Source organism: Pelobates fuscus, chromosome 11 (assembly GCF_036172605.1).
Source record: "Pelobates fuscus isolate aPelFus1 chromosome 11, aPelFus1.pri, whole genome shotgun sequence".
NCBI lineage: Eukaryota > Metazoa > Chordata > Amphibia > Anura > Pelobatidae > Pelobates > Pelobates fuscus.
The window spans coordinates 41,919,402-41,944,099 of record NC_086327.1 but is presented as its reverse complement, the minus strand read 5'-3'; the positions used below and the strand labels follow the sequence as shown (position 1 = coordinate 41,944,099).

Genomic DNA, 24,698 nt, shown 5'->3' with positions numbered 1-24,698 from the left:
CCCCCTAGACCCATGGATCTATCTTTTAAATAGAACTATCGAAGGATGGACGAGGAGGGAACAGAAATTAGTGCGGACAATTACCTTGAGTGCACGTAGAACTGTAGCAGCAGCATGGTTAACACCTGGAGGACCGGAGTTCGGGGGGGTGATCTCTAGGATAAGGGAAAGCAGGATCATGGAGGATCTTACTGCCAGGATGAGAGGAACCGTTGCGGTTTTCCGAAAGGTTTGGAAACCATGGGACAATAGTGTCTTGGGCGATGGGGATACTTAGTGGGATGGAATCAGGATCTCTGCCTGGCTCCGATACGTCCGGGTTGACGGTGATCGAGGGATCCCTAGTTCGCTCGCCTTCCCCCCCCCCCTTCCTTATTCCTTAGTCCTTTTCTCTATTCTTTCTTATCTCTTCCTCTCTTATCTTCATATCTTTCTTATTGTTACATAACCCTTGGTATATGAGGGTATTTTATTATATTCTGTCTTTCTCTTACTTGTATTGTCTCAGTTCACAAGGATATGGTTCCTTCCTAGCACAGACATGTGTCCTGACGGAGAGAAGGGGATCCCTGGGGCTCATCCTACTTTGGGTAGTCTTAAAGCTATTGCTCGGGGTACAGGACCTGTCTAGTAATACAACATATGTGGAGAGAGGCGGGTAGTCTAGAATTCCAGAGGGAGATTACCTGTAGGATTGATCTTTAATTTGAGCTCTGGAAGAGGTTATTTAACACTGTATACTACTGCACAAGTTTCATCATAGCCCTGTTTTTCGCTATGTCTCTTCTATGCAACAGTAAGGAACTTAACTGAGGTTGCTATAAAAACGAAAACCCTCGATGGGGGGCAAGTGATACAGAATGCATAAAGTGGCTTGTCGTATGTGCTAAAAGAGTTATATTTGTATTTCAATGTATGTTCTTGTATATTTGGGCTTCTGCGCAAGCCTACAAGTTGTATTACTCTTGCATTCCCTATCGTGTGCAAAAATAAAGAATAAAAAAAAAAAAAAAAAGAAAATCTGCCACTCTTACAATGGCAGAACAATGTCTGATATAGGAACACTTTTGCAATTCTACTTTTATATATTGGGAGCAAGAAATTAGAAAAAAATAAATAAATAAAAGAACCAAAGTGGAAATGAAACATAAAATGACGGACACAGTGGTGTAAGAAATATTTTAATGAAAAAAAAATAACATTGGTATCGGCGCTTAGCAGATAATCCCTTATTTAGAAAAATTCTTAATCTCTCAATATAATGATAAATACTATAGATGAAATGTCCCAGAGTCAATATCCAGTAGAAATATGTCCAAAATCAATATTAGTTAAGGATATCTCCATGTTGTAAGGGGAATTTTGACGGTTGGGACATAGCCTGTATCCTCTGTGGCTGTGTTCAGTATTGTCTGCTGTGATATTGTATCCAACCTTAAATCAAAAAGGATACTGACATAGTGTAAAAATTTAACAATTTATTTCCCATGCATAAAATCCCCCTACATAAAAACTCTTACAGGACAATGTGATGAGAGTTATTTCTAAGTGTCACTAACAAAGCATTGGTACAATACGGTGTACTCGCCGGTTTGTGGTTGTTAACTGCTCCGCTGATGGAAATGTGCTGATCGGTCCTGTGCACTCGAACCGATCTCAATGCAGAGACACCGGCTGACAAGTCCTGTCGTATTGGTTCTCTCTATTCAAAAAAGACAATCCTGCCAGAATAGGTCATCTACGCGTTTCTCTGCACAGATAGTCCAGACAGCAGCTCAGAGCCTGCAGCCAATAGCTCAGGTAAGTGAGGGGTGGGGGAAAGGCTGCAGGGAAACATGGGGACACAGACACTAAGGGAAACTGTGATACATGGGGGCTCTCAGACACTAGGGGACACTGGGAGACATAGGGACACTTGGGAACACTGAGATACTAGATACTAGATACTGGGAGACCTAAGGACACAGACACTAGGGGAAACTGTGAGAGATGGGGACGGTGAGAGTCTTGGGGACACTGGGAGACAGGGACAGTTGGTGACACTGAGACACTAGGGGGCACTTGGAGACCTGGGGACACTGAGACACTAGGGGAAACTTTGAGACATGGGGACAGTGAGAGACTTGGGGACACTGAGACATTGGGGGAAATGAGGATCCTGAGACACTAGGGACACAGTGTCCCCATGTCTCCCAGTGTCCCTGGTGTCTGTCAGTGTCCCTAGTGTCTGTGTCCCTAGTCTCCCAGAGTCCCCTAGTCTCTCAGTGTCCCCATGTATCTCGGTCTCCCCATGTCTCTCCCAGTGTCCCCTAGTGTCTCAGTGTCCCCATGTCTCACAGTGTCCCGATATCTCTAAGTGTCCCCATGTGTCCTAGTGACATGGGGACACTGGGAGACATGGGGATACAAACACTAGGGGACACTGAGAGACATGGGGACACAGGTAGACATGGGGACACTGGGTGACTTAGAAACCTGGGAGACAATGGGCACTCCCAGTGTTCCCATGTCTCCCAGCCAGTGTCCCTAGTATCTCAGTGTCCCCATGTCTCACAGCCAGTGTCCCTAGTATCTCAGTGTCCCCATGTCTCCCAGTGTCTCAGTGTTTCCTAGTCTCCCAGTGTCTCAGTGTCCCAATGTCTCCCAGTCTCCCCATGTCTCCCAGTGTCTCAGTGTCCCCTAGTATAAAATAAAAAATCTCAGGCATTCACTGTGATAGATTTAAGCAGGTTTATTAGACACCGCAACGTTTCGACCCGTACCCAGGTCTTTATAAAGTCTCCAGTTTTCCCTATGTATCACAGTGTCTCAGTGCCCCATGTCTCCCAGTGTCCCCTCATGTCTCAATGTTACCCAGTGTCCCCATGTCTCCATGTTTCCCAGTGTCCTCAAGTGTCTCAGTGTCCCCAGTTCTCCCAGTGTTCCCTAGTATCTCAGTGTCCCCATGTCTCCCAGTGTCCCAATGTCCCCTAGTGTCCTAGTGACATGGGGACACTGGGAGACATGGGGACACAGACACTATGGATTTACTTAAAATATGAAAGCGTGAGATTAGCATAGGGTATGTGTTTTCTCATAGCTGCATCCTATGAGTTTCCCTCCAGCACCATCTCCATCAGATACACGACACTTGGAAGGTAGGACTGTTTTAGTGTTTCTGATCGATAAGATTTTGAAATTAAGCCCCTTCATAATTATCAGCACCAGGCCCACTGGGCTCTTAATCTGGCCCTTGGGGGCAGGTGTGTGAAATTTAGTGTTATCACTCTCACACTCTCTCATACTGGTAACTGGAAGTTCAACATGGCATCTCAAAGAACTCTCTGAGGATCTAAAAATAAGAATTGTTGCTCTACATAAAGATGGCCTAGGCTATAAGAAGATTGCCAAGACCCTGAAACTGAGCTGCAGCACGGTGGGCAAGACCATACAGTGGTTTCACAAAACAGGTCCCACTCAGAACAGGCCTCGCCATGGCCGATTAAAGAAGTTGAGTGCATGTGCTCAGCGCCATATCCAGAGGTTGTCTTTGGGAAATTGATGTATGAGTGCTGCCAGCATTGCTGCAGAGGTTGAAGGGGTGGGGGGGTCAGCCTGTCAGTGCTCAGACCATACGCCACACACTGCATTAACCCCTTAAGGACCAAACTTCTGGAAGAAAAGGGAATCATGACATGTCACACATGTCATGTGTCCTTAAGGGGTTAAAGTGGTCTGCATGGCTGTCATCCCGTGAGGAAGCCTCTTTTACAGATGATGCACAAGAAAGCCAGCAAACAGTTTGCTGAAGACAAGCAGACTAAGGACATGGATTAATGGAACCATGTCCTGTGGTCCGATGAGACCAAGATAAACCTATTTGGTTCAGATTGTGTCAAGCATGTGTGTGGCGGCAACCAGGTGAGGAGTACAAAGACAAGTGTGTCTTGCCTACACTCAAGCATGGTGGTGGGGGTGTCATGGTCTAGGCCTGCATGAGTGCTGCCCGCACTGGGGAGCTACAGTTCACTGAGGGAACCATGAATTGAATGCCAACATGTACTGTGACATAGTGAAGCAGAGCATGATCCCCTCCCATCGGAGACTGGGCCGCAGGGCAGTATTCCAACATGATAACAACCCCAAACACACCTCCAAGACGACCACTGCCTTGCTAAAGAAGCTGAAGGTAAAGGTGATGGACTGGCCAAGCATGTTTCTAGACCTAAACCCTATTGAGCATCTGTGGGGCATCCTCAAATGGAAGGTGGGGGAGCGCAAGGTCTCTAACATCCACCAGCTCCGTGATGTCGTCATATAGGAGTAGGAGAGAACTCCAGTGGCAACCTGTGAAGCTCTGGTGAACTCCATCCCCATGAGGGTTAAGACAGTGCTGGAAAATAATGGTGGCCACACAAAATATTGACACTTTGGGCCCCTTCCACTTAGGGGTGTACTCACTTTTGTTGCCAATGGTTTAAACATTAATGGCTGTGTGTTGCGTTATTTTGAGGAGATAGCAAATTTACACTGTTATTCAGGCACACAGTCACAAAGATATACAGGCACACAATCAAACACAGTAATATAGGCCCACAGTGATACAGTCTGTACATACAGGTTCACTGTCATACAAACATAGACATACAGTCATACAGAGACATGCAGACATTGTCAGACAGAGACATACAGACACAGTTATACAGAGATATGCAGACATAGAACAAGGCATACAGAGACATACAGACACAGGCATACAGAAGGGTGGATGCAGAACCAAATCTCAGGAGGTGTACTGGTAGTGGTTTTGGTTGGGTGATAGGGGCTGCTTTAAAAAAAAAAAAAAAAAACTGATTAAAAAAACCAAACTAAAGTGTATATTCCCCCCTCCCTGAGGCTTACCTTGGGCAATGGTGGGTGAAACCTTATCCCTGGTGGTCGGGTAGAACAGGACAGGATCTGGAGGTAGAGTCTTGTCCGCTAGGGAGTCTGGGGGAAGAGCAGTGGAAGTTATGCCCTCCTCCTGACATCATCAGTAGAGACTAGCCGACTTCACTGCCAAGCTGCTGTATACAGGCTGCAGGGAGACTTAGGTAGGTGGCAGGGATTTGACAAATGTGAGTCCCGAGAAGCAGGAGATTCCGAATTATGCGCCACCTGCTCTGGCGCCCTAAGACGGTTGCCTTATGGACGCACCGTCCCTGTCTTTACCTTCATCTATTCTAGAAGGTTTTAATGAGATAAGCAGATGTATCACTGAGGACAGTATTTTTGATCTGGGAGTGTTATAAATGGGAGAATAATCCTGGAAAATGTCTGCTATAACTTCAGTAAAATGGTGGATTGTACCGAGCATGGTTTGTTTTTTTAAAATGAATGACTTTAAAGGAAAACTTCATGCACCATAACCACTACAGATTGCTGTAGGTAGGATGGCCCAGGTGCCCCATCAGTGTTTGTAGTCAAACTGTTTTAGAACGGGATCTGCTAGACACTGCTCCCTTCCTCTTCTGGGACCTGAAGCTCTCTTCCTGACATAAGCTTGGTAGCGCAGGGCTTAGCTCATTGGCAGAGCGCAAGTAGCTAAAACTTTTAGCCAATAAGCTGGCCCTGTACTGCCGACCTGGTCGGTAGAAGCTTATTGGACAAAGCGCGTCACACAAGGGGAGGAGCCTCTTTGCAACACTTCATTGGATTGGAGCTATGAAGCCTTAATCTGAACGACAATTTATGGGCGGAACTTGTGTTATTAGTGCTATTTTGGGGTTTATGCCCCTGATGACAGCGTGTTAATACCGAAATGTGCATCAGGCAACTTTAGCCTGCACTATTGTTTTGTTTATTCCCTATGGGGGGGGGGGGCACAGTTTTTCCTTTCTTTGAATATATGATCCCCCCCCCCCCCTTGAATTAGGGTCAATAGGATTTGGTAGGTACTTGTGGATTTATCTGCGGTGCCGATGTAAATAGGTAAAAGGTAAGTAGGGGTCACCATACTCCATACTCGTCTCCACATAGGTGGATATTGGTTTGGAATAGTTTAATCCCCCAGGTGTGTTTACCTTGTGCAATGATCTGATTATTCTTCAATTTTGCTTGTGTGACATATTGCCTTAACAGTGGTATATATATCGTGCGAGGTTCCTTTTACCTAGTAAGGTGGGCTGTTTTTCTGTCTAAACATATACAGTTTGGGCATTGGCACGTACGTTATGACTGCTTTTTAGCGCTCCTAGATGATTAATAAAAGTTGTTTTATTTTTATTTGTGACTTATCTCTCTTTAGTTCTTTGGTGCCTCTCAGCTGTTTGGCCAAGAACTCTGTTCTTCTGATATTTCTCATTGGGTTACCTCCATTTAGAGAGATTAGTTTGGCTACAGAGCTATAGTAGTTTCCTACCAGTCTTTGTAATTATTGTACAATAATAAATATTATTATTTTATTAATTATTATTTTTGGACTGTTGGACTACCAGCATTATTTTGTTTTACATGATCCGATTAGTGGATGGGAATAAATCTACACATTAGTAAAATATACATGAGTGATGACTACCACGCAGCAGTATCCGTAACAATATCCGTGTTCACACTGTACTACCAGTTGAACTTATTCAGTGAAACAAACATGAGTTAAAAACATAATTTATATTTTAGACTAAATGACTTTTGCAGCAGTCAGCTTAGTCAGCTTCAAGTATTTCACCAAAAACTATATTGACCTTATAAGACTGATGAAATACTTGCCAACAGTCTCGAATCTTAAAGGACAGTCCTAATTTTTAAATGTTATGCAAAGGTGCGCAGGGACACCATTATGACATGGAATTGTCACGAGTATTAATAGTGTCCTAAATTATGTAATTGAAACACCCACATGGTGACCCTCTCACACCTGTTCCCCTCCCTCCATTGCTTCATAATTACATGTGTCAATAATATGGGCTGCAACCATAACTACTACAGCCAGTTGTGTATTTTGTTTTGTGCTGCACTAAACTCTAAAAGGAATGACTAAACTTGCCTAATCTAAATTTGCCTCACCTCGTCCTGTCAAAGCTGCACCTCTTCCTGTATAAGACCAACACACATTTTGGCTGACAGACACACACCCTCACTGATTCATACACTGACATACACTCAATGGCAGACACACAGTCATTGGCACATACACTGTTTAAACAGACACTTTCACTGACATACACACACCCTCACTGATATGACACACTGACAGACACACACATTCACTGACAGTCACACACACATGCTCACTGATTTGACACACATACTCACAGATAAACATATTCTCACTGATTTGACACACTAGCTCGTAGACACAAACACTCACTGACAGACACATACACACTCACTGACAGACACACACACTGTGACAGCACAAACACACTGACACACATATTCACTGACAGACACACACACTAATTGACGGGCACACTCACTGAAAGACACTGATACTGGCACTCTCACAGTCACAAATGTTTTACCATACACACAAATTGTTGTTTCTTTTTTTATTTAAGGTAATCCAGCCTCCCTACCTTTGGAAAAGCTGGAGTGGATTATTTACCTGCGGTCCAGTGTGGATCCTGTCCTTGGGGTCCACTGTGGATCCTGTCCCTGGAGTCTAGTGTGGTTTCTGTCTATGGGGTCCAGTGTTGGGTTGCTCGGATCTTCTTGCTCTGCTCCCTCGCGCGCCATTTAGTGATGCCGGGGCCAGAGTGATCATATTTTGTAATTGACAAATTCATTTGTGCCAAGGGTGTAACCAACCCCAGCACACTAGTCCAAATATCTCTGTATCAAGCAGAAACACTGCACACCTACACACTCCTAACACCATGACCACTTCATATCACTGAAATGACCATAGTGGCTGGAGTAACCCTTTATGTTTAAACTGCATTTGTTTTAAATGACTTCTAAACCACTAAATGAAAAACAAGCTTCAGGACAAGCCAAATATTTGCTGTAGTGATAACCAGCTGTTTGCAAAAACGGTGTCATGATTACTTTATTTATCTCAAAATGCCACAGGTAGGTACCTACATGGGGGGCAGGGAGAGCAATAGGTGACCATTCCCACACCCCTGGCCCTTGCACAAACCAATGAACGAGGCAGAGGAGCTCTACTATACTTAGGAAGACGCACCCTGAGCATGATGAGAGTTGTACTCTAGAACAACTGAAACGAAATAGGGTTCACACAGCCTTGTTATCTGACGTTAACAAAATGAGCATCAAGGTTACATTTCTTCCATTGTGTGAGTCTCGTTCCTTGCATCATCAGATACACTAACAGAAAATGTGACTGTCTGTCACACATAACCCCTTGTGAAACAGACCACCTTAAAGGAAATTAATGGGAAAAAAATGTTCATTTCTCTAGTTCCGCCCAGACTTGCATTTCCCCACCCCAGCCATAGCGAACTGAAAGTAGTTTAGCAGAGTGAGCCAGCACAGGGTGAAGTTTGAAACTTTGCTCTGAACACTGTAGCAGCTGTAGCTTTGCCCAAGCTAGCCCTTCTCAGTTACCTTTTGTTACAAGGAACAAGCAGTTTTCTTTGGGGCTGGTGAGTAAATGGTTTTACATTTCTCTATTGCTGTAGGATGCATTAGTTCCCTTGGAGGTAAATGCTAACTCTTCAAAGCATGTATGTGACCTGTCAATGTTTAATCCTGCTATGGGCTTAACCCATTCATTGACTGCTAGTTAACCCATTGATTAGAAAATGGATCTGCCACAGAAAGAGTTAAACATTTGTTGTTTGAGAATATTGCATTAATCATGGGTTACTGTATTTTGGCAGCATTCAAATTAATTAATGTAAATTATGAAATGTCAGTAGGGGGTACCGGAGGTCCTGGAGAATATTTAAAGACACATTTTAAGCCAGGGTAGCCAAAGCTGGGGAAATATTCAACAAAGCTTTTTTTTTTTAAAAGTTCTCTTTTCTTTCTTTTTTTTTTTTTTTTTTATTTGGCAATTTCCTGTCAAGTTTGCACAATTTTTTTGTTTAGTAATTAAACCCCTGTGTGTTTAAGAAGATATAGACTTTTGAATTGCAAATAGTGAATATACATGTGAGCATATACATATGAATAGGTGTATAGTAAGTAATTCCACCACAGGTATACTTAGCACTGCACATGTTACATTACAGTAAAGGAAAGGTATAGAAGTACATAGTGCATGTTATATCATATTGTGTGCTATACTTCAATGTGTTTGCTCCATAGACCTTACATTCTGAATATGTATTATAGTGTCCTTGCATAGTAAAAATATACATTTTTTGCATTAACATAATACTAAATTATGCTCTTAAACGTGAAACAGGCTATTTCATATTCTTATAATTCACAATAACCTCTTGACCCTTTTTGATTGATGTGTATTTGACTGATTTGTGGTTTTGCTGGTTAAGTGCTTCACAGCTTGTGTTTTATAATGTATTTAAAGCATTTTAGTTTCTCCTAACAATGCATTTCTGTACAGAATGTGGAATAAGACAAGAGAGCCATAGGACACAATGATTTGCTGGCACAACCACTATCCATTGAGGATTACTTTGTGAGCAGGGATATCTCTCTCTAAGTAATCGCTAATGGGGATTTTCTCACTGCTCAGTTTGTTGTTACACTCAGAGGAAATTATATTTCTAAGAACTTGATGATTAACCTCATTGTGAAGATGACATGATAACTAGTGAACTCTTGCCATGACATTCTCAATAGGCACTGTGACATCCTTTGTGACTGAATTTAACCCTATAAATGCCAAAGGTTTTAGTGGTATGGGCATGTCCCTTGGGAGGTTAATGGTGGCTATGGTGGTAATTAATTCAGTTTTTCCCCTTTTTTTCTGCTTTGTTCAGATTGTGATGTATGTAAGAATTTGTACTGTGTGTACAACAGATGAGGATAGGGTTTGGCTAATCATTTGATTGTGTAATTTAATGCACTTTGTGTATTTGACAAAAGGACACACATAATTTATTTAGGCACTCTTATTAACCAACAAATAACTTCTGGAAAAATGTTTCATTACTAAAGGGTAGAGATAGTGTAGGTTTGAGAGCTGGTAATTGCTGTACGAAACCTGGAAAAAAAACTTACTGCTAACTGAGTTTTTCAGTAAATCATCCATCTTAGTCTGAAGTTAAAAAATCATTTACAAATTCCCTGTTTTTTTGAATAAACTGCTAACAGACTGGCTCAGTCTATTAACTCACCATTAATTTATACTGGAAAGTGGGTCACATCATATTTTCAGAATAATCTATTCCCAAGTGAAAGTAATAGAGTCATTTATTACACTGGGACTGTTCTTCAATTCTAATTTTTCCTTCCACAAGTACACCCACAAAGCAGCTCCTTCAAGCACCCCCTATCAATAGAAAATGATTTTTGATTTGTAAACAAAATAATGTTTTTTAAGTTATGGAATCATGATTTCTCTTAAATTACAGTAAACTGCTGGTCTAAAACTTGCTAACTTGTATTAGTTCTTAGAATCCCACATGCTTGAAGAATAAGCAAACCTAGATGTGCCTTCAGAGTTTGCAGGTCCAACCATAGTCTGCAGGTCTGGAGATCTTTAATGGATAATTACTGGCACTCCGCCGACTGCGGTCTGTGATGACAGCAGAACCCAAGTGTTTTTTTGGCTTGCTCAGCACTATGAGACATAGTCCACAATAGTTAGGCAATCCTCAGCACTCTGGATGTTGTAGACTGCATGTCCCATGATGCTATACCAGCAATATGGCTTTAAGAGCATTATAAGAGATGTAGTCCACAACCTCTAGAGTGCCAAAGGTTTTCTACCCCTGGTGTAGTGCCAGGGACGGATTAAGAGTCCATTGGTCCTGGTACTGACAATTATGATGGGCATAATTACAGAATCTTATCGACAGAAAACACTTTTTAAAAATGATTTATTATTGGCATTTGTATAGCGCCAACAAATTACGTAGCGCACTAAAACAGTTATACCTCCTAAGCGTCTGTATCTGGTGGAGGTGGTGCTGGAGGGAAACATAGGATATAGCTTTAAGAAAACATATACCCTATGTGCTAATCTCTCGCTTTCATCTTTCAAGTAATTCCATACCACCTAACAGCAGTGTCCGGTGAAGCTGGATTTCAGTGGGCGGGGTAAGAGGGTGGGCCACTGATGTGAATCACTTAACCAGAACCGCCCAAAGGGACAAACATGCCCAAAAAGGGTGCATGTCTGCGCAAAGAATTAGATAATTAGCCTGTTATAAATGCACGTCAGGCTGCCTGCCAATCATGCAGGATGACCAGCCAAGGGCATACTGTGCAGACAGAACCCTGAGCTTGGCACAAATGCTTCTAATGATGCGCCAGCTCTAAGGACTCTCCCCTAGCACTCGCTGGTCCACTTGTCTCCTTACCTTCTTACTAGCAGGCAGAAGCTCCTGGTATACAGTCTGGGACAGAGAAATAGTGTATGTAGTGAACATGCCACAGTGTTGGAGAGACTGAAGCAGCAAAAGCATTCGCAAAGTGCACAAAGTCAGCTTTACCTGAACTAATTTAATTGTCAGCCAGTCCACACCAGTTTTATTCCCCTACATCCCTCTTAGGTCTCCATACTTAAGCAAGAGCAGGTGAAGAGTAGTAAAAAAAAAAAAAAAATAACTGAACAAAATTAAAGGAACACTAGTCACCTAAACAACTTTAGCTTAATGAAGCAGTTGCAGTGTATAGATCATGCCTCTCAGGTTTCACTGCTCAATTCTCTGCCATTTAGGAGTTAAATCACTTTTTTTCTGTTTATGCAGCCCTTGTCACACCTCCTGGCTATGATTGACAGAGCCTGCATGAAAAAAAAAATTGTCTTTCAATCAGATGTAATTTACCTTAAACAATTGTATCTCTTTCGCTGTAAATTGAACTTTAATCACATACAGGAGACTGTATGCAATCTATTAACATAGCAGTGGATAAGAAAATCTAAATTAAACAGAACTTGCAATAAAGGAAGAATAAACTGTAGACGACTCTTTATAGGAAGTGTTTAGTGAGCCTGTGCAAGTCACATGCAGGGAGGTGTGACTAGGGTTCATAAACCAAGTGATTTAACTCCTAAATGGCAGAGGATTGAGCAGTGAGACTGCCGGGGGCATGTTCTATACACCAAACTGCTTAATTAAGCTAAAATTGTTTTGGTGACTATAGTGTCCCTTTTATATATATATATATATATATATATATATATATATATATTAAATTAATGGGCCTTGCATGGGCCTGGAACTGCAGATTCATTAGCCTCTATGTTAATCCGGCCCTGTCTAGGGCCTTAAGTGATGTTACCCTTCAAATCTCCCCCACTACCACTATTTCCTCTTTTGTAAATTTTTGTCTTCACAGTAAAAACAAGACGGTTTTGTCTGTTTGTGGTGGAGCCCCTTTAAAATTTCTCAGCTGCTGAGCTGAGCACTTTATCAATGACAAGTTAAATTACATCTTATGTTCTCAGGACCACAGTCCATAAAACATTTAGTGAACTTTACACTAAAAATTCTAAATTACAACAAAGTGCCCAGAGCACCTTCACAGGGGGATCTGGTGTCAACAAAAAGGTGCTATATATTAATATCAGTTGAGTTATTCCGCACCACTGTCACCCTCTGAGCAGATGTGCAATTTTACCGTCAAAAAGAAAATTTGGAAAACTGACGTGTATTAAGCTATTATGTGTTGAGATGTAATTTTCAAGGAACAGCTCATGCACCAAAAGCACTTCATCTCGCTGGTCTCTGCAGTATTTCTTTATGAAAAGTTTGACTTGAAAATAAATTTTATACACTTTTAGTTATAATATATTTTTCATACCTTCCTGATTGTCAATGAGACAACTAGCATGGTTTCCTGTATCATTTGCTTTGAACTATATTGTTCAAAGTGGACGTGATTGAAAACAGGCGCGATTGGCGAATTGTGCACGCTAACATTCCACCCACTGATTGTGCGGTGCCTGCTACTCATACGCTTCTTCTTGTGCTGAAATACATCCTATTTAAATATATAGTCTTGTGCAAATGCAATTTATCCACTAGGCCTCTGATACAAATACAAAGGATTTTACTCAAAGACAAAATATTTTTTGGACCACATACTTTTCTCTTTATCTTAAAATTATAATTGATAATAAACTATGACATTCTGTCCCAATATATGAAAACCATGGCAAAAATGTATGTTTCATTCATTTTTTAATAAAAGCATATTGTACCTTTTGCAAATCCTATATTATGGCTATCATGCGCTAACTGGATATTGGAGTACTGTAATTCACTAAACAAGAAATCATGGAAAATGTCAAATTTTGGTAAAAATAGTTCAAATGAAAAAAAAAAACCTAAAATTCTCAAGCTATGCTATTTTTCGAACCTGACCATTTTGAGCTAGCAAGTATAGTTAGCTGATACATTTTACACAATTCCCTGTTTAAAGGATCACTATAGGGTCAGGAACACAAACATGTATTCCTGACCCTATAGTGTTTAATCCACCATTTAGGTGGCTTGCCCCTCCTCAGCCCCCCTATAAAAGTTTAAAACTCACCTTATTTCCAGCCAGTGCTGGCTCCGCATCTCTTGTGACATCATCAAAAGGATTGGCTAAAATCATCACAGGGCGGGGCCAAATGCTGTTTTGGCCAATCAGGACCTCCTCATAGAGATGCATTGAAATAATGCATCTCTATGAGTTAAATTCACCGTCTCCATGCAGAGCGTGGAGACGCTGAACGGCAGGGCTGCTTACTGTGCAGCCCTGACCCAGGAAGCCCCTCCAGTGGCCATCTGAGGAGTGGCCACTTCGAGGTGTCCCTAGGGGCAATGTAAACACTGCCTTTTCTCTGAAAAGGCAGTGTTTACATGAAAATGCCTGAAGGGATTAAGCTGTTCTGGTAACTATAGTGTCGCTTTAATAAATACACAATTTAGGTTTTCATCTGGCTGGTTGAAAATTTTTTGATGAAAATGTAATCAGGAAACAAATAAAGCAAAAGAAAACTATTTCATCCAATGTGTTTTTTTCAATGTTTTCTGCTCTAAAAAGTGGAGCAATCACCATGGAAACCAGTGGAATCAGCAGGCACATTTAATTGGTGACTCCTCCCCTTTTATATTTTTGCACCACTTTATAGAACAGAACCCTTTGATAAATCTCCCCAGTTGAATGTTAAATAACTGAAATTACACACTGTTTGGAAACATTTACACGTGTGTTTGTGAATGAACACAATGCTCTTTTATCTATCTTTATTTGTCTTTATTTTGTGTTTGTATCACAATTCTCAAAACATATATACACCACCAGTTTCTGTAAATGTATGTTTAATGTATAGTCAGCTGTTTAGGCATTTGATAGTACCCAGTTTCCATCTAAAATGCTCTCTTCTTGTCCAGATGTGTAAATGTTTAGTAGAAACTACCAGCGAGTCTACATACAAAAGGATAAAAAACTGTGTTGGAAATGTCTAATAAATATATTAAGAGAACAGATGTTCGTTTTTTATTTGTTCTAAATTGAATTGAGAAGTTTTGGGGTCCTTTCCTTGTTTGTTAAAGGGCTACTCCAACCACCATGACCACTCAAGTGCTAGGAGTCTGTATGTGGAGCGTTTATTCTTGAAACACTGCACATATAGTGTAATCTGCACTTGTGTGCTGGGGGCTAATTGCACCCACAGCACATGTGATTTTGGAAGCTGGGAACTCCAGACTGGCTAATGTCACTTCTGTGCATAAAATACATCCACGGCATGCTGGCGACAGACGTAATCTGCTTCTCTCTTGCAGGAAGAGCCTGCTTTTTTTTCTTCCGCCTCCCTCCCTCACTTATTATTATTATTATTATTATTATTATTATATTTATATAGCGCAAACAAATTCCATAGCGCTTTACAATGGTTGGACTAACAAAAATTTAATTGTAACCAGACAAGTTTGATGCACAGGAACATAGGGGTCGAAGGCCCTGCTCAATGAGCTTCATGCTAGAGGGAGTAGGGTAAAATGATACAAAAGGTAAGGGAAGTATTAAGGAAGTAGATTGGTAGAAAAATATTCAATGAAGACTCAGTGTGGTGTTGAGCCCTATTCCCTTAATTGCCTGCAAAACGGTATGGGGTATGCATGGTAGCGTAAAATACTTTTTTTTGCATGTTGGAGGGAGGACCTGAGTAGTGCCCAATAGGAAATATCTCACCCTTTCCCCTCCACCCACCCCAAAAAGGCTGGAGTAACCCTTTAAATAACGTATCCAAAACAAGATTAAAGACATGGTAAGGTTTAACTCATTGATATCAGTGATGTTCAAGTCCAGCCTTTGCAAATATGATTAGAGAGCACATTGTATTTGGCTTTTAAGAGGATTATAAAGGCCTTGTAAGAAATTATCTCGGTATAGGGCATTGTTCTTGAATTGATGTACTTTAGCTCACAATGATCTTTAGAAACAAATGGGATGCTCATAAGCCCCAAATCCTATCAGGTTTTGTGTTATATGTTGCATTAATAGTGAGAACTAATGTGAAAAGTAACCAGAACTGGTCAACTACTGATGGTACAGAGCTGAAAGAAGATACATTTTTGGGAGACCTGTAAAATCACTGATTCTTTAGCAGAATGGGTCCAGGTTTCAAAATGATTGTCCCACTGTGAGCAGGCTGACAACAAGAGTTATGGCTCAATAAGAAACACAGAATAGTTGAGGGAATAAGAAAGACACAGGTGACCTACTAGTACAGAGGGACCAAGAAAAACATGATGTGGATAAAACAAGGACAAAAAGGAACCACAGAAAGCATAGCCTGACTCAACATGGACCTTGAGGACTGAATGAACACAAAGTACGAGAAGGACAGTGAGGTTCATAAAAGGAAGTTAACAACCACTCTTGTAGTGCCCAAGGGAAATAGTGGGACATAAAATAGAAGAAAAGGGGGCCCATAAAGATATCTGGAGATTATAAGAAAGACACGAATAGCAAAAGAAAAACAAGGACTAAAAAGCACAAGAGGGAGCGGAAGAATAAAAAATGGTGGATACTGGAAAGACTTGGGGAGTCTGTAAGATGGCAAGGAGCGTACGTGTGATTGTAAGGGAATGTAAGTGACACGAAGAGGGGGAGAATGATGGAGATTGATGGAGATTAGAGTGAGAAAGGAATAAACATCGTGAAGAGACTGACATGGTCTTTTTTATGATTCCCGCTCTATTTTAGTGTCAACTGAGATTTCAAAAAATATTGTAAAACCAATCAAAACTAAAATAAAAACCTATATCACAAAAGAGAGACATTATGTCATATAGCACATTCAGGAAGTTATTCTTTATAGTTTGAAGTGGAAAAATGTACAGATATTGAAGAGGAAACACCTCACTTGAAACAAAGGAGAATTTGTGAAGTTTACAGAGACCAGCTGTTTAAAACTATTTATTACCTTCCTGGAAATGTTAGAATGGCTTTGTCATTTACCCTAATAATAATAATAATATAATACTATATTTCATGACGTCTCCCAAATCTGAAACAAAGTACATCTTAAATTAACAAAACAATGCTACCTTGCTTTGGACATTCTTTATATATAGAAATATACAGGTAAATATGCTGATAACATCGCATTTTGGTAATAAAATAACCGTAAGAATGGAAAAATTGTTAACATAAGGGTTTCTATTTTCCATATTCTACACATGGAATACCTGCCAGTTTTCAAGGTCTTATAGGAACACTACAAATGTAGTTTTGTAGATCTTAAAGGAACACTATAACTCTATAGTGTTCTCCTTGCTATATAGGTGCCTTGCCACCCTGTGAGCATTTAAAACGGTTTAAAAGGTAAGATTTACTTACCTTATATCCTGCCCCTTGATGGTCTCCTCTAATCCAATGCTTCTCTATAGGGAAGTATTGGGAGACTACTGTGCATACACAGCAAATTGCAACACTGCGCAAATCAAATGCTCTGTATGAGAAGCATTGATTGAATAACCAAGTCTAACTCGGTTATTGTAGCAGAAGTGCCTCTAGTGGCTGTCGCTAGCGGTGCGTTTTAAACTCCCAATGAAATTTCTTTTACAAAATGGCAGTGTTTTCCAAATTAGGATTAACATGACATTGGCCCTGAACCCAGCATAGAATAGGCGTCTCTTGGTTCTTGTCTCATCATTGATATAATTTTTTGTTGTGGCTATGTTAACCTGAATTTCTTCATGGTATATTCCTTTTTGAAATTGTTCATATGTTTAAGGCCAAAGGCCTGTATTTGTGGGAGGAGTTTGTCCTAAAAAAACAAACCTTGCCCCCTCTTACCTTGGCCCTTCCATTTCAGGTCATTCCACCCACCTCACCACTTATTTAATTTAATTTAATTTAATTATTTCATTCTTCTCCTTAGTCGACTATCTTTTATTTAGAGGCCTACCTGTATGTCGGTTTCGGCATACCACAACCGACTTATTACCATCACTAATTGATACATTGTTTCCGACCAGAAATATATATATATATATATATATATATATATATATACACAGTATATATTAGGCCTCAAGTTACAAAGCATATTTGCATTCGTTTTACAATACATGTGGAATTCTGATACAGTCATGGAACGCCTGTTTTACAAGCTAAACAAAATATTAAGTAATCACATAAAGATCACAGAAACCATTTAGATTCTTTGTTTATTTTTTTAACAAACAATTGTTTAGTGTATTGGTGAATCTCAATGATCCTGATTGCAGAGCACAAAAGGATTGATAGAACCAGTTGTGCTTCTTTTTACCTTGTATATTGTATTGACTTCATCTGTTATTGTGACATTTCTCTGGGGTCAAGGTTGCTAGGAAAACTGATTGAAACCAGATGGAATGGAAAAGTTTACTTTTAGAAGTAATAGTTAGTGATTCATTGGCAAGTGCCCTAATATGAGGAGTTTGATGTCATTGTGTGTTCAGGGCATATGCTTCTGATTTACAATCTATCCCGCTGAATACACTGATCAAAAAATGACTTTGTAAGTTTATAAGAAAGAACAGACATGTTAAACAGATTTATATATATATATATGTTATAAGTTGTTTTTCATGTTTTCTTTATTATTGCTGTTAGCTGCGTCCTGGGGAGATAATTATATGTTTATTATAATTAATAATAAAAAAAAATTACTCCAACCACCACAATCACTTCACTGGTACTGTACAGACTGAGGTCTGTATGTGTAGTGTTTTTAGTTTAAAACGCTGCACATACAGTATTTACCTCCACCTCCGGCGGTGTCATTAGCCAGTCTAGAACGAGAGTTCCAGGATGGCAAATGTTAATTCTGTGCATATTGGGATCCTGTTGCGAGCACGCATGACATGCTGGCTGCAGACAACAATGGAGGTACACATCCCAATGCCTTGCATCTCGCTTTTTGTTTCCCACTTTCAAATACATTAATAAATTATGGCTACTGCACAAATGGAGCCTTCCCTCCCTTCCTGTCCCCTTTAGATGTCCAAATAGGGAGAGGTCCCCGCTAGGTATGGGCTATTGATATGCCTCCCTTCATTCCATGGGGCCCTGACCTTCCAAGGTGGCTGTCTGGCACCTAAAAGCAGTAACTTGTACTCCAAGAGAGAGTGGGAAAGATTCCAGCTCTCATGCTCCTTGCTTGAATGTTACTTGGCCATATCCTTGCTGAAGGTGCCTACCCAGGCTTGCCTGGATGGAAAATGGTTCAATTGTTTCTTATGATTTGTTTTAATTCTTTTGTATTCCTTGCTTTGATGTTATGTAAATCTGCTTGATATGTAGCCATATCAATTTTTTAGCCCAATTGTATATGTTCAATAGTGGTCATGGTGTGACCTATACTTTTACTTCCCTGTGGATTATTTTTCCTCTCAAATAAATTGGGTTACACCTCCCCAAGAAGTTATATGCTTTTTATTTTCTTTTGTACTTTCTTCCTTCCCACCCCATTATCCTCGTACCCCTTTACCCTATTAACACAAAACTTTTGAAGGTATTAGCTCTGACTAGAGTCCATCATCAGTGCCAAATTAATATTTCCTTCCTTTACCATGTCTCTGCAAATTACTTTACTTAAAGCACCTCTTTTCAGTGTATGGGGTGTTAGCATAATTTGCTAAGACCCCTGATGTTGATTGCTCCACTGGGTGTCCACTGAACCTGTCCCTCGTGGCTGCCACCATTGTCTTTTTCAAGGTTCTCTTTACCTCAGCTACCAGTAAACCACGTCAGTGATGTGTTCTTGCGCATGCATGAGAGTACAACACTGGCGCCAATGGAGGATCCTTTGAGACCGCAGGATCCTCCATAGATAAAAGCTTGATAGAGCCACTGGTGACGGTTGGGGGAAATGACAAAACTTGACACAAGTAGCTCCTCTGCCTTTTGTCAAGTGTAGGAAAAATACTAAAACAAAGTAGTAGTTTCTATAGTGGTTATGATGTCAGGGGTATTCTGGTGCCATGCCCCAGTAGGATATGAAAAAGCTGGATGCTGATACTGTAGTTCAATCATTTCGTGAGAATGTCAGGAGTGCTCTAAGCCAATGAATGAACCTCTGTGATGGGAACAGTAACATAATTAAAACGAGCCAGACTAGAACCCTTAATTAATGAAAGCAGCTGGAGGTGGCGTTAACCTTTGGCAACAACATTAAATATATCAATATGTGCAACATTTTATACTGAAATACTAAAAATACAGGATCTTTGCACCATGACCACTTCAAAACATTGAAGTAGTTATGATGCCTGGAGTAACCCTTTAACACCAAAGGACCCAACTCCTTGAATAAATGTAGATTATTATTTAAATCAGGGATAGGCAAGAGTTAGATCCCCAAATGTTGTGGAACTGCAAACTCTATGATACTTTACCATTCTAAATATGGCAACGCATCATGCGATAATTGAAGAAATGAAAACCTCAGCACCAGGCAAAGCAGGTATGATGGTGGTTCATCACAGATAGGCAAGAGTGTTTCTCAAGAACTTAGCGTGTCGAAATGGTGGCTTTCTGTGATGACTGCATAAACCACTGTTAAAATTGCCTTGATGAGTGCTGAGGTTTTAATTTCTTCAATTTTCTAGTGTGTCCATTGTAACAAGAACTTTACTTGTGGAACTGGCAGGCACTATTGTTAATTACCATTTAAATCTCTAACAAACACTATTATTTTATAAAGCATCATGTCAGTATGAGTTCTACCAATTCTTGGGATCCACCTTTTTCCCAGACGTGAAATTGTAAACTAAAAAAGCTGAATTCAGATACAGCCTTCGTATATGAAATGCACTTCCCTGAGGAGAAAGTATTGGGAGCTATTGCCATACTGAATTGAAGCAAGGGGCCTGGCACTGACGGATTTGAGGGCAGCTGTTATAGAACCTGTAGGCAGTGGTGTATCCTGGTTTTGTGCTGCCGTAGGCAGGACAAAACTCAGGCACACCCACCCCCCCACCCCGCCTTCTAAATACACACACACATTCACTGACAGTTACTCATACACTAGCTAACAGAAACACACACTCGCTAACAGAAACACTCACGCTAACAGACAAACACACACTCACTAACAGACAAACACACACTCACTAGCAGACACACACTCACAGGCAAACACACTCACACACACACTAACAGAAACACACAGTCAGACACACTCACTCACTAGCACACACTAGCAGACACACACACTCACTCACAGGCAAACACACGCACACTAACAGACACACACACACTCACACTAACAGACACACACACTTACTAACAGACACACTCACTCACTAGCAGACACACACACTCACAGGCAAACACGCTCACACTAACAGACACACACACACACACACACTGACACACACTCACTCACTAGCAGACACTACTAAAGCTTGGAAATGCAACAAGATGGCTGCTATGCAGTTGGCACCCCACCCCAGTGTCATCTGGGTCCAGTACACTCACTAGGCCTGTTCAAATTGAATATGAAAGTCTAGCATGTGTTCACAATAAAACAGACATGATTTAGAAATGTTTGCTTTTCAGGCTAGATAATTTAATGTAAATAACTCTTTTTATTTAACCCCCCCCAGCCTCCTTACCTTTGGGAATGCTGGGGGGGTATCTTTCTCCCTGGCTGCTGGGCGGGCGGCGCTGGCGTGCGGGCTGCTGGGCGGCTGGCAAGGGAGCACTTCCTCTGAGCACTCTGCTCAGCTCCCTCGCGCGCTGCAGAGTGAGGCTGGGAGCCGGAAGATGACGTCATCTTCCGGCTCCCAGCCTCACTCTGCAGCGCGCGAGGGAGCTGAGCAGACCGCTCAGAGGAAGTGCTCCCTCGCCAGCCGCCCGCCCAGCAACCAGCCCAGCAGCCCGACCGGCAGCCCAGCATGTCAGTTAGCTGCAAGGCTAACAAGGTATTTGCCCTGGGCATTTGGGGGCGGCGTTTTTTGCCGCCCCCTGGAAAATGCCGCCCAAGGCAAATGCCTTGTTTGCCTCGCGGCTAAAACGTCCCTGCCTGTAGGGGGAAATTTAACAAATTTATGTAGCTTTTTATAGATGTAATAGGGGCTGTATTATGGACAATAGCAACCAAATTTGCATCTGCGTCGATGTTTAGGTTACACCTTTATATGTCATTATGAGTTTCTGGGTGATTTTTTTTGAATAAAATTGTATTTAAAAGTTTTTACATTATACAAGATGTGTGAGGGAGCCTTAAAAAATTAAAGTGAAAATCACAATTACTTTCAACATGAAATCAGTTTTTCAATAGCAATAACGTTGCTCAGTTCCACCTTGTTATAATTTGCTCAGCACAGCTCCTGGGGAATTAACCTCTGTGTAAACCTTTTAGAGAAGTAATGCATTGAAGATATCAAACTGTAGTTTCTAATAGGAAGAGGCTACACGTTATTATTTGCATACATCCCAACCGTCCCTGTTTAGGAGGGACAACACCTACCGTAATTAGGGCTCAAATCCCTGTGTCCCTCTTTTCACATAAGGGGGGCAAGGCACAATCCAGAGGGTCAATTTCCCCCTGTAGTGACGCCTGTGCTCATAGTAATGTGTCTTAGTTTAAACTACAATAAATGTGATTAGAAATCAGTCTATGAAAATAAGATACATTGTTCTTGTTCTATCTTACATTTAAGTTGCATAAATTGTTATTAGGCATGGCACTGACACTGGACCCCCCACTAACTCCCCTTAAATTTAACCCCTTAAGGACACATGCATGTGTGACATGTCAAGATTCCCTTTTTTTCCAGAAGTTTGGTCCTTAAGGGGTTAAATGTCCTCTTTGTTCATTTGAAATGTTGAGGTATGTATTTTCCATGCAAGTGAAAAAGACATATATAAAAATTTCCTATATGAAAAACTGCTAATCTACTGCAAAACATTCACAACCTTTTTTTTTATCATGTAAAACTTCTGTGTTTTGTAATATGGAAATATATATCTTTAAAGTAAACCTGTAGAGCTGTTTTTTTTTTACTTTGCTTAAAGGAACATTATAGTCTCCAGAACCACTACAGCTTAATGTAGTTGTTCTGGTGTCTATAGAATGTACATGCAGGCTTAGCAATGTAAATGCTACCTTTCTGAGAAACGGCAGTATCTTCATTACTGTCTAGTAACACCTCTAGGTGCAGTCACTCAGACAGCAACTAGAAGTGGGTATTCAGGATCTCCTATGAGGTATTTTCTCCTCTCCCTTGTCACTTCAATCGTTCTTTATAGAGCCTATGCCAAAGATTTGACTGAGAAGTGGGGAAAGACGTTTTTTTAGGATACATTTTTATTAGGAATGTCAGACATTATTACAAATACAGTTGGCATTCATTGTGGAATATGTTGGGCGAGAATAAACAAAGTCAGTGTGTGGTAAAATGTTGCAATAAACACTCTAAATTCATTTTATAGTTGGTTACAAAACAAAACCAAAAACCTTTAAAGTCAAAGAAAAAACAAATACATTCATTATTTTGAACAATTAACTCATTGCCCACTCGTTCATCCCAGGTCCGGGAAGGGTGAAAGACCTGTTTTTAAATATGATTCCCCCCCCCCCCCCCCCAATCTTTGCAGTTCTAATCAAAATTATTGAACCCCCATTAAAAATTAGGTTTATTGTCAAGGCTTGCAAACTTTCAGCTGTTTGCAATGAACAAAGTAAAGAAAAGCAACACAAAAATTGTCCATGCCAGAACTCCGAAAGGTGCACCACTACTGAACCAAAAGCACAAGAAACGTTGGCAACAGATATTCTCAAATCATATAAATAAGCCACAGAAGTTTTGGGATTCGGTTCTGTGGAGCGATGAAATAAAACTGAATTTGTTTGGCCCAATGGATCAGTGGTATGTCTGGAGGAAGAAGAATGAAGCATATGAGAAGAACACTCTGCCTACAGTTAAGCATGGTGGTGTCTCTGATGATCTGCTTGGCATCCTCTGGCACTGGGAACCTGCAGTGTGTGGAAGGCAAGATGGATTAATTGAAGTATCAGGTAATCCTGGTATGTAGCATCATGCTGTCTGTGAAAAGATGAAGCTTTAGCATCATTGGACCTTCCAACAAGACAATGATCCCAAGCATACCTCAAATTCTACCAAGGCTTGCTTGCAGAAGAAGTCCTGGAAAATTCTACAGTGGCCATCACAGTCACCTGACTTGAACCTGGTGCGATTTAAGGAAGGCGGTTACAGAATGCAAACCAAGAGTATTACTGAACTGGAGGCCATTGCGCATGAGCAATGGGCTAAGAATCCTCAAGAACGTTGACAGAAGCTAGTGTCTGTCTATGCATCTCGTTTGCAGCAGGTCATAACAGCAAAATGGTGCTCTACTAAATACTAAAGATGCCTGCCGTGAAGGAGTTGAATAATTCTGATATAGGTATCTGTAAAGCAGAAGATGCAACTTTCATATTAACAGTATCACTTATGGAATGAATTCTTTGACTGAAAGCGTAATCTGAGCTTTTTACTTATGAAAGCTGTTAGGAGAATTCCAATTCCCAGAAACCTTTGCTGTGCTTCTCGGTAACATATAAAATGGGGTTACTGAACATTGCAGGTTAGGAGTGAGGAACTTAAAGGGGGTTATACAAATACAGGAACCAGCAAGAAAGAAGAATTTTGTAATAGAATATGTGGGATAGAGAGGACAGGGTTAAGATGCAGAATGCTGCAAACAATCATTTTTGGTTTAAAAAAACGTGCAAATTTGGGAATGCGAAAAATACCGGTAATTACTTCAACAAAATCTATAGCAGGCATATAAATGTTGTGGTAGTGCCTGCAGAGTCCCTTTAAGTGATCAAACATGAGGTAGGCTGTTCACTAAAGCTTTCATTATCCTCACTGCCAGATCCGCTGCACATGTCAAACTGCAATAAATTATATTAATGTAGCCCTTTTTGGAATGAGCTTCCTTTGTGCTTTTTACAGTTACTCCTTTCAGATGTAAATAAGCCTTCTTTGATATAACCGACAAACTGGACTCTTGCTCTTATTATGCCTGCAGTTCGTCTTTGCTCTAGAATTCATATTTCAACCTTTTCCTGTTACGAACAGATAATGACTTATTGTACCCTTTCTTGTATACTGTTTTGTTGTTTTGCTGTTTTGCTG

At 40.7% G+C, this 24,698-nt stretch overlaps 1 protein-coding gene across 1 annotated transcript in view; it reads left to right on the top strand.

Moving 5' to 3' along the window:
* Positions 1-8,170: 8,170 nt before the first annotated feature.
* Positions 8,171-24,698, top strand: part of LOC134577097 (CD82 antigen-like) — a 141,717-nt gene continuing 125,189 nt past the window's right edge. The window contains exon 1 of the mRNA XM_063435752.1: positions 8,171-8,258. The gene's annotated coding sequence lies outside the window, so the exon portion shown is untranslated. The remainder of the gene's footprint in view (positions 8,259-24,698) is intronic.